The sequence below is a fragment of the Aricia agestis genome, chromosome 1 (genome assembly GCF_905147365.1).
Source record: "Aricia agestis chromosome 1, ilAriAges1.1, whole genome shotgun sequence".
Taxonomy (NCBI): Eukaryota; Metazoa; Arthropoda; class Insecta; order Lepidoptera; family Lycaenidae; genus Aricia; species Aricia agestis.
In genome coordinates, this window is record NC_056406.1 from 25,250,127 (window position 1) to 25,261,182 (window position 11,056).

The following is an 11,056-nucleotide window of genomic DNA, read 5'->3' on the forward strand; positions in this document are numbered from 1 at the left end:
AAAACCTTTATTAACACTTTTATTACATGAAATATGCAGACCGATTCCTTTGTTATGTCCTAGTAAGTAGGACATAACATTACACGCTTTTGACGCTTATACACCCATAAACCTATGTATATATTATGTCTATGTATACACCGATATAAGTCTCTCTCCAGTCTATAGTACCTCAATGATAAAGAGACTCGGAAAACATGGTTCATAAATCATAGATCACGAGGTAAATTTTGTTTTAATTAGTAATTAAACTTACCGCTAGATGTCGCTGTGCCTGCTCTACATCGCGCTATCGGTAGCACGAAAGTTTTTGTTGACTACTCTGCGATCACTCCACGACGCCAACTCTGGTTTCCCTTCAAAACGTATAAATCTTTCGCCTTTTACTAAAGATTTCCGTGGAGGGGAACACTCAAATGAGTCTTTCTCAATTTTTTAACGGGTCTGGTGCAAACCAGACCTTAATAAATCTCATGACTTTTACAGTACAAAAGTGTACTTATCTGCTAAGGCTGTTAGGCCTTAGGCCTACCGACAAAATATTATCTTTTTACGATGCAGTGTTGTCAGTTGTCACGTCTACCAACTTTGTGGTAGATCTACCTATTTCACCGCCCTTCTACCTACCCTTCTATCTACCAACTTCGGTATCAAATCTACCTATTTTTCGACATACACGTTACACTCTCCTCACTCCTCAGATACCATTTTGGTATAAATTGTACCAAAATGGTATCTAAGTCGTCTTGGTACAATACTTCCTTCAGCAATTATCATTTAAAAACAAAAACGGACTGCTGCTGTTCTGAGCAAGGGCGTCGCCAGCCGATAATCATACCTAATGTTTATACTAATCGTTATTATAATAATATCACATACTTAATATTATGTTTTACTATTAGGTTAACAACAGTTGCGTGTATTATTGTGATGAAAACTAATTCACTCTTGACAAATCATACCTAATTATAATTATTAACACATTTATAATTATTATTACTTAATCTCTGTATCCGGTCACCAGTGTAAGGTGTTACAGAAACATTATACTTACCTGGCGTTATGTAGTAAAGGGGCGATTCCATTATCGCGGGTGCAACATTTTGACGCACTTAAAGCGTCCTACTGACAAAATAAAACACATTTATTAATAAATTATCTTTTGAAGGGATACATTTTAACTAGTGTCAATCATAAATTGTAAATGAAAACTAAAATTAAATCTAAGAAAAGCCACAAAACATGTTTGAAGTGCTATCGCGGGTGCAACCAAATTGGTCCTCTATTAAGAACTCGGACGAGTTCATTTGAGAATACTGCTAATTGTGGAACTTTTAGTAATTTATTAACCCATATTTCAAAAGTGTATAAGACAAAGAAATTATTTAACTAGATACAATTAATTTAAGTAATTAGTACTAGGAATTATTAACAATTTTTCCGATCGCGGGTGCAACATTAGAATATCGCGGGTGCAACGAGTCTAAAGAAATTGAATTTATTCATAAGTCTGCGACTGATTTCTACATTTTTGATATGCAATACATAATATTATTAGTAAATTGTAATAATTCTATTTAAAATTTCATTATTTTTTAATTATCAGTCATTTATCGATCTGAGAAAAGAAATCATCTAAATCACTAAAAACAATTAAATAATGTAACTTAAGCAAACCTTTTTCGATGTATTGTTATAAAACCGAACTAAAGCACACATATTTATAATTTAAAAGAATATGGGCGAATTATAAGTAAAAATATTTTTTTCAAAGAAAAATATTAAATATTTATGATTTTTCCTGTCATTTGTAGCATCTCTTCTAAAATATTTAAAAATAGAAGAATATAAAACACGATGTGACTCCATTAAATTTTTTATAAATCTTGTAATTACATGTAAAGTAATAATAACAAATATAATCTAACGTTATTGTTTACCTTAATAATATGAAATAAGACGAAAACCACTAGAATAGTAAAAAAATAATATGTTGCATTTCCAATTGTACTGCTTCGATCGCGGGCGCAACCACTTTAAAGGTTCTGTTTTTTTATTAAAAATAATAAAATAGTTTGTTACAATGATTAATTCTAATTTCTCCCACATTTCTCCTTACTTTCACAAAGTTTTAAATTATTAACAACATATTTTAGCGAGAAAACTAAACTTTTGTACCTTTTTTATCGCGGGTGCAACCACGGCAATTTTCCTTTAATAATGTTTGAAAACTATTTCAAAATTGTTGTTTTTTTTGCAACGAAATAGAAACTTATTTTATAACAGTCAATATTATGTAACGAAATTCAACTTCGAGCTAGTGATTTAGATTAAAAATGATCATGTGTGGCATAAGCAGTTTTTCTCGCGCCGTTAGATGATTTCACTTCAAAATGCTCTAAATCATTCAAATTACAATTTTTACTCATAAAAGTTCTTTTGCTAGTAAATATACATCTTTTTATTTATAATTCAATAAAAAAATGTAACAAATACTATACTTTAAAAATTCGTGTTGAGGGTCGTCTCTAGCGGAATCGCCCAAAGATAAGTTTTCATTCGTGAGTAATAGTTGACTAAACAGAACTGTTTACTCAGAAATTAGGTTCGCTGTAACAGTCATTGCTGTGTTTACTCTATTCAGGATGTCACGATATTGGGAATCCTATAATCTGCTTTAAGTACCTACCTAATCCTCAACATACATGGAAATTATACTTTAATCTAATAAGTATTGATGTTTTAAAGAGGTTATGAGGCTTGTGATATTATTGTAAACTCAGTGTAAAATTTAATCCTACTGCTGGGGGTAATCTTTGGATCTACTGAACAGATTTCGAAAATTCTCTCATTTATACTATTTTAGAGTGTTTTAAGACGTGTCATAGGCTATCTATATAGATATTAATATATATTAATACACAAGCGAAAAACTTTGTATTCCTTTTGACGAAAAATGAGGAAACGTAGATGAATGAAATTTTGCTCAGTTATAGTTTATATGGTGAAGGAGTGCATCGAGCTAATACTATTTTGAAATTATGCTTTTATCACCCATTTTTTTAACAAATAAAACATTACACACACTACAACACTCACACTCAAGAAGATGACAGATTTTTGAGTGACAAGCCTATACATACGAATTATACTCTTTTATTTATGGTTGAAGCTGTTGACAACAAGTTGACAAATTGAAAATGGATTATAGTTTTTTTATTGAATCTTAGATATACTTACTATTAGACAATGCTTACACGACCAGTCTGAGATCTGCTGAGTCCCAGAGACGAGAGTTGAAAAAATATGATAAAGTCAATATTTTTTTACAAATTAAACGTAGTAGTCCTAATTTCGTTGAAACTAAGGTCGAATTTCGACCATTGGGCGATCTCTAGTAAAAGTAATTCGATGCCAGCAATAGTCGTAAAGTAAAGGACATTTTGGTGAAAATTAGTTATAACTAATATACTTATTACTGTATTATACTATTGATTATTATTATTATGTATTATATCGAATTATATTGATAAATATATTATTTTACTACAACTCGGGCGAGTTAACTTGACACTCCCACTCCCACTCCCTCGCTTCCCCGCGCAGCACCCCGCTCTCGTCGTACGCGTCCAGTAGCGTTAGCATATTATATCTGTTACCGTTACACGTGTGTTATTGAGTTTGCGTTTCGGAGTTATTTGTTAGTAGTTAATGGTTATTGTTTTTGGATTTTTGTTGAGTTTTGTTGTGTTATTTGTTAGTTGTTACGTTTGAACGTTAAATTTGTTAAGTTTTTGTTATTCGTATTAACGTTTGAACATTGCCGTGCGTCTGTGGTATGAATTAGCTACATACTCACGGAATATATTAATATGAAGCTAGATACAAATTATCGGACGCATCCATAAACCTCGTATTCCTGCTGGGGAACCCTTGGGCGAGTCCAACTCGTACTTGGTTAATACTGTGGTTAGTGTAGCCCTATAAAAATAACTAGTTCCGGTAACGTAATTTTTTTTTTGAAATAACTTAAAATAAAAAAAACTTTTTTTGCACTCAGTACTTAAGAGAAACGTCAATTGAACCAGGTGTCATGTTAATTCGCCCGAGTTGTAAATACCTTGGATTTCAATCATAAGTGACGAAAGTTTGTTATAGCCAAAAGCTAGTAAAATACAATAATAAAAATACAGAACATATTATAACTACTTACACCCATTTTGGAAGTTGGTTAAAAATATATAGAATAGAATAACGTGCATATATGCACGTGTCTTTGTGAGTTTGGACCACGGAGCTAATACTAAGAGGAGGTGTTGTAATCAAGTTTCCTTATGACACGACGCGTGACAATTTGCGGGGTGAGGGGGTGTCAAATTCCGCCCACTTCTCAATATTTCATCTATCGGCTAAAAGCCAAACTACTAGCTTAGGTCGATCTTGATGTTACTACGTAGTTTAACTATCTTACACTAGATGTCATTTTGTCTTGAATATTATGGGACGTACTACGGCCTTGGATATTTTTTACGTTTCAAATAGTTATCATAGGTGACGACAGATGGCGGTTTATAAGTAATATTATAATAAAAGCTATATAATCACGGTTTTAGGTATTAAATGTGTTTAATACTAAGTGAATAACGGTTTTCAGTATTCAAGTATGATTATTGTAATAAACTTATGCAAAATTATACGCATTTACGTCTGTATTATCTTTCAAAGGTTTGGCCACCTAGTGTCAAGTAGTATAAATGACTTGAAAACTGAAAGCTGAAATGTTCTAGAACTTTTATATTTAAATTACATTTAAAATTATTTCCAAATGAAATGTGATGGTGTTTATATTATCAGAACGTCTGTCTGAGTGTTTTCGACATTGTAAAACACAATACTTTATCCTTTCCTTGTTAAATACGCAGACAACACCAATTTATTGGAAGTCTCGTTACGTGTGCACCTGACAAACGCTGAAAGTGTACTGACTTAAGCCCCGCCCACAATAATGACGTCAGGACCTAGTTGAAAATCACAGTGCACAGTTGCTTAGGGCAGCTCCTCTTTGTATGAGCTCCGTGGTTTGGACGTTTGAATTTAAAGGTGGGTTGCACCAACTTACTTTAACTATAACTGTATTACTTTAATTACAATGCAAAATGTCAAATCTTTGGTTAAAGTTAAAAATGGACGCCATCAAGACGCCATATTTAACCATAACCATAGAGCTCGACAAGGCTTTAAATGCACGTGGCGAAAAAAGGAACTAACGCTGTGATCATACAAAAACGCCATTTTTGACAGTTCTCCTTTCCCAGCAGCGCCCCCGCCCACGTTCTTATAAAGCCTTGTCGGACCAGCAACGTCTTCTGTCAAATTATGTGGTCAAAGTTAAGGTTAAAGTTAAATTAGCCTTAACTATCACCATAACTTTAACTTTAACCACGCTTCTGGTGCAAGTTGCCCAACCTTAGTATTTTATACCAACAAAAACTTTTACGGAAATGCTACGAAGGGCACCCCCATTCCCTGCGAAGGCAATTCCAACCAAGGCAAGGGCCTCTACCTTTTCTTCGAAGTGTTTCGTTAAATATTAATATTGCACAAAAATAAATGCAAAGTGTCTGACTTTTCCAGGTGATTTATAAGTGGTCAATGCCTTTACCATAATATATAATATATATTGGTTCTCAATAAACTAAATTCGAAACTTTGCATAAATAAGTCAACTACAAATAATTTGTCAAAATAAAAAAAACGTGTTTTCATACTTATTATTTATATTTTTTATTATTATTAAAATAATTAGGCGTTCAATACGGGAATACTGCATTATTACCGACTTTCCTCAAAATTATTTTTTACCGGACAGGCCTCGGAAATACCGGACTGTACGCTTAGATACCGGACATCTGGCAACCCTAGATATGAGTAATATCTTCCGATCACTACCCTTGACACAAAAATAAGTCCGCTAGGGGATTCCTGACCACTGCAGTATGCCGTAAGCCGTTATAATTTCTCGGAAGGAAAACGTCAAATACTTCAATGTAGAAAATATTACAATGTATTATTATAATACCTATGTTGCTGTGATTATGTAATTGTTATGTATTTAATCGCTTGATAAAAAAAAATACCGTACATTTTTAGCCTGTGCCTGGCTGTGCATCTCTTGCGTGCCCCCACCACCACCCCCAGTTACTACCTCTATGGATGGCTGGCCTTCCAGTTTTACTCGAAATCGAGCATAAACCACCGTGTGGACCGCAAAACTCACAGCTCGAAGGCTCGCATCGAGCCGGCCTGACAATTTTTTTGACACTAGTTTTTATTATTCGTAGCTAATTTCCTTCGAACAGGAGTAAAACTATCGAGCAATGCTGAATGTGTGTACGAAAGCCCGAGCCGTGGTTTAACTCTACATGATTGCTTGATCGAGCAAAACCGTATGTGAGTACTTACACTTAGACATAAAATAATTGACTATTATAATACATATTTAGATCGAAGATTTTGGATTTTTATTAAGTACTAAAACTCTATGTCTAAGTAATATTATGTATGTAAAAGGTAATTGTAATTGTTATTGAATACATTGTCTACACTTCATTTACGTCATCATGATTTTATTGCAATTTGCACTTGCCTTATGGTGTAGCTTATTTAGTGTCTTACATCTGGGACACATAAAACTATGACGTTGGGACATAGCATATTGGTTTATGTGACGTCATAGTTCATAGCGGTTGTGAATTTCGTGATTGGTACGTGAGAACTGAGAAGTTCAAAGCTAAGTCATATTATTCAGAATCCATTTCAAATTTCGTAGTCGGATTCTCATACCTCGAAAGTCGAATGTCGCTTCGATTTCTGGCTGTTTCACACGCGCGTGCGATGGGCTGAACTGAATCAGAATTTTGAGAATCGGATCCTCGGACTCCTCGGAGTCGAAGGGCGAGATTTTAAACATTGTTGTAAAAAGGTGTTTAAAGTTTATAGAGACGAATAATATTAATAACATATAACTTTTAAGATTTTATAAGTTACGAGCATTTGCCCGCGGCTTCGCTCGCGTTAAGGAGTATTATTATATACAAACTTTCATCCCCTATTTTAACCCCTTGGAGGTGGAATTGATCAAAATCCTTTCTTAGCGGATGCCTACGTTATAACATCTACCTGCAAGCCAAATTTCAGCCCGATCCGTCCAGTGGTTTGGGCTGTGCGTTGATAGATCACTGTCAATCAGTCAGTCACCTTTGAATTTTATATATACAGATATAGATATAGATTACGAGCTTTTGCCCGCGGCTTCGCTCGCGTTAAGAAGTATTATTATATACAAACTTTCATCCCCTATTTGAACCCCTTGGGGTTGGAATTTATCAAAATCCTTTCTTAGCGGATGCCTACGTTATAACATCTACCTGCAAGCCAAATTTCAGCCCGATCCGTCCAGTGGTTTGGGCTGTGCGTTGATAGATCACTATGTCAATCAGTCAGTCACCTTTGAATTTTATATATACAGATATAGATATAGATTACGAGCTTTTGCCCGCGGCTTCGCTCGCGTTAAGAAGTATTATTATATACAAACTTTCATCCCCTTTTTGAACCCCTTGGGGTTGGAATTTATCAAAATCCTTTCTTAGCGGATGCCTACGTTATAACATCTACCTGCAAGCCAAATTTCAGCCCGATCCGTCCAGTGGTTTGGGCTGTGCGTTGATAGATCACTATGTCAATCAGTCAGTCACCTTTGAATTTTATATATACAGATATAGATATAGATTACGAGCTTTTGCCCGCGGCTTCGCTCGCGTTAAGAAGTATTATTATATACAAACTTTCATCCCCTACTTGAACCCCTTGGGGTTGGAATTGATCAAAATCCTTTCTTAGCGGATGCCTACGTCAAAATATTATCTACCTGCATGCCAAATTTCAGCCCGTTCGATCCAGTGGTTTAGACTGTGCGTTGATAGATCACCATGTCAGTCAGTCACCTTTGAGTTTTATATATATAGATTTATTAACATTGGTCTCTGAGTGGGGCACTTACCCACTGTGTTAAAAAGCCGAGCCCAAATGTACTCATACTGCGTGTAGTCATGTTCCAAGTAATATCATATCAATTGAATCTATTCAAAGAGCACTTGTGTAATTTATCGGGAAGTGGCAAAAAGGATTCTAATCGTTTTCTTTTTCCCAGTACGAGTAAAACGTTAAGCTCGCCCGGCATGCGCCTACGCATGACTCAGACATTTTTTGCAACGATCGCCCTTACTGAATGCAGTTTATGGTCAATGAGTAAAAGGAGTCCGTCATGACAGACACAATAATAATTATGTGAAATAGGCACATGTGTGAAATTAAGGCTCTATAGTCTACTAATATAGGTTTTAAAAGTTATGTAATATGTTACATGTAACTGTAAAGCTGATTTACAGAGAGACTTGGAATAGTTGGAAATATTTGTGTAATGTGTGTATATTTTATGTTAAGCTCTAACATTAACTTAATAGATATTTCAATATTTTTCTGCTTTTCTTTTGATGGTCACTAGGTACCTACTCAGTGGCCAAATTATTGTTAAAAATATATATATAAAAATAAAAATTCACTTCATCTTAATTCCTTTACTTTTACAACCTCATTTTTATCTAAACAATATTACATAATGTTTTAGTTTGCTAGTGCTATGGCCATTACAGCCAAAATATTATATTAATGCTCTTAGGTATCAAAACATAGAACCTCCATGGCAACTCTTATACTCTATGCGTAAACGTGTAGACTGTAGACCCGCCTCCTCATGTCTGGCATTCACATGACTCACACATTTCTACGGGGGCTGATTACATTAATTTCATAAGGTGCAGTGACTCATCGCGTGTTATCTCACGGGTTTCGGCGAAACTTGTAAACCTTGAGGAAGTATAATTTTTGATTCATAGTAGTAAATATATAAATATAATACCGTATACTTACAGTATATAATTATATGACCGGTGAACTTCGTATCACTTTCCTCCTAATCTTTCCTGGACTTTCACAAATATTCAAGACAAAAATAGTCTAATCAGTTCAGCCGTTCTTGAGTTAGAATAACATGATTATTTTTTAACAAAAAGTTGAACCCGACTTCCAAGGAAAAAACAATATTCTTAAAATGACCTAAAAAGTATGAAATAATTCTTATTCTTCATTAGTGCCTTTTTCAAAATTCGACTAAATCTCAACGAATTCTGTACTCAATTTTCATTCTTTTGAAGTCGGTACCAGCCCAGAACTGAGATACTTTACATAGAACTTAGCCAGTACCTTGACTGTGACTTTTGTGAACATGGTACCAACCTCGGATTCAACCCTGTACAACAACAAAATAATCATGAAAATCGGTCCACAAACGGCGAAGTTATGGTTGAACACACAAAAAAAAATATATATGTATATGTATACAGGGTGTAACAAAAATAAGTGATAATACTTCAGGGTGTGTACGTGTTCCTTATAGAGAGTTCACTGTGAAAGTAGCAGCGCTGAAAGACCAATTTTTTTTTTCACTTTTGTATGAGGAAACTCGTGACGTTCGGGCGCTTGCCCATATAAAAGTGAAAAAAATTTTTGGTCTTTCAGCTCTGCTACTTTCACAGTGAACTCTCTAGAAGGAACACATACACACCCTAAAGTATTATCACTTGTTTTTTGTTACACCCTGTATATATAAACAGACGAACATATAACCTCCTCCTTTTTGGAATACGGTTAAAAATACAAAATTCATTATTTATAAGAACTTAATATTATAAAGCGGAAGAGTTTGTTAGTTTGTTTGTTTGAACGCGCTAATCTCAGGAACTACTTAAAAAATTATTTCAGTGTTAGAAGTCCATTTATCGAGGAAGGCTTTAGGCTATATCTTATCACGCTAAGACTAATAGGAGCGAAGAAATAGAGGAAACTTTCTCCGAAGTTGAGTCAAGACTCAAATATCGCATTAGACACGGTTTCATTAAAATATGCTGTTGCTATCGCATTTAGTATCAGCATAATATGACACGTCATGTTGTATGACAAATCGTTATGACGTGTGTGACAAAAATTACGTTTTTACTGTTTTAGGAAATTGACCATTTTTGGTAAATATGACGTAAGTACGAAATTCTCGATACATACAAACATACCTAGTACTAAGATTAGCATTGAAAATATCAAAATGTGCGTCCGAGGCTCCGAGCTAATTCCAAAACAAATAATTCGGTGTAGGTTATTGCGCTAATGACTTGACACAAATTATAATCTATTTAATGAGATTTTTTTCCTATCATGTCATGAATAATATTCGTAGTATGAACTACGAATATTATTTATGACATAAATCGTGCAGGAACCGTTCACATTTGACACGATTAGAACTTCGTATCCCTTTTCCCTGAGATCAAACAAATTTCGTCAATTCACTTTTGGCGGCTCAGTACAGGTAGAAAACAAGTCAGACATACAGAAATATACATAGGCAGACATATACAGACAGACTTCCCCATTTATAATATTTGTGAACTTACTTATGGATAATAATTATTATTATTGTTTATCAAACTACTTGAACAAACAAACGTTGTCTGGCAGAAACTGCTGTTAGCAGGAAGACCGCCTATTATTATTTGCGCCTATTATTTTTTTTTTTTTTTGAGGAGGGGAAATGCATTACGCATCCCCCGCCCCCTCGGGGGGAAGGGGCAGGGGTATGTCGGACTCCCTCCGGCTCGGTGCGCCGGAGGTTTACCGACTAAAACCCCCCCATGCCCTCGTCAACGCTACACGCGGAGGAGCGGGATCGAAATACGCACCGCATCCACCGCAGCGCTTGCCGCATCCGGCACCACAACACTGCAGCAGCCTATGCCGCCACCTGCATTCACCGAGAGGCTCCCCGGGCATCGGGGGAGCCTGTCTCCTCGGGGCCTATGTTGTGGGCGGTGATCCCCCGATCAGCCACTCACAGGCCTAGGCTTCCACCTCCATGGCGGGGGCGTTTTGACTCGCCCCTGCC

The 11,056-nt window shown here is 35.4% G+C and overlaps 1 non-coding gene across 1 annotated transcript; it reads left to right on the forward strand.

Annotated features, from left to right (window-relative positions):
* Positions 1–342: 342 nt before the first annotated feature.
* On the forward strand, positions 343–462 carry LOC121734616. The gene has a single exon (XR_006036764.1). It is a non-coding gene; the product is annotated as a U5 spliceosomal RNA (small nuclear RNA).
* Positions 463–11,056: the final 10,594 nt, after the last annotated feature.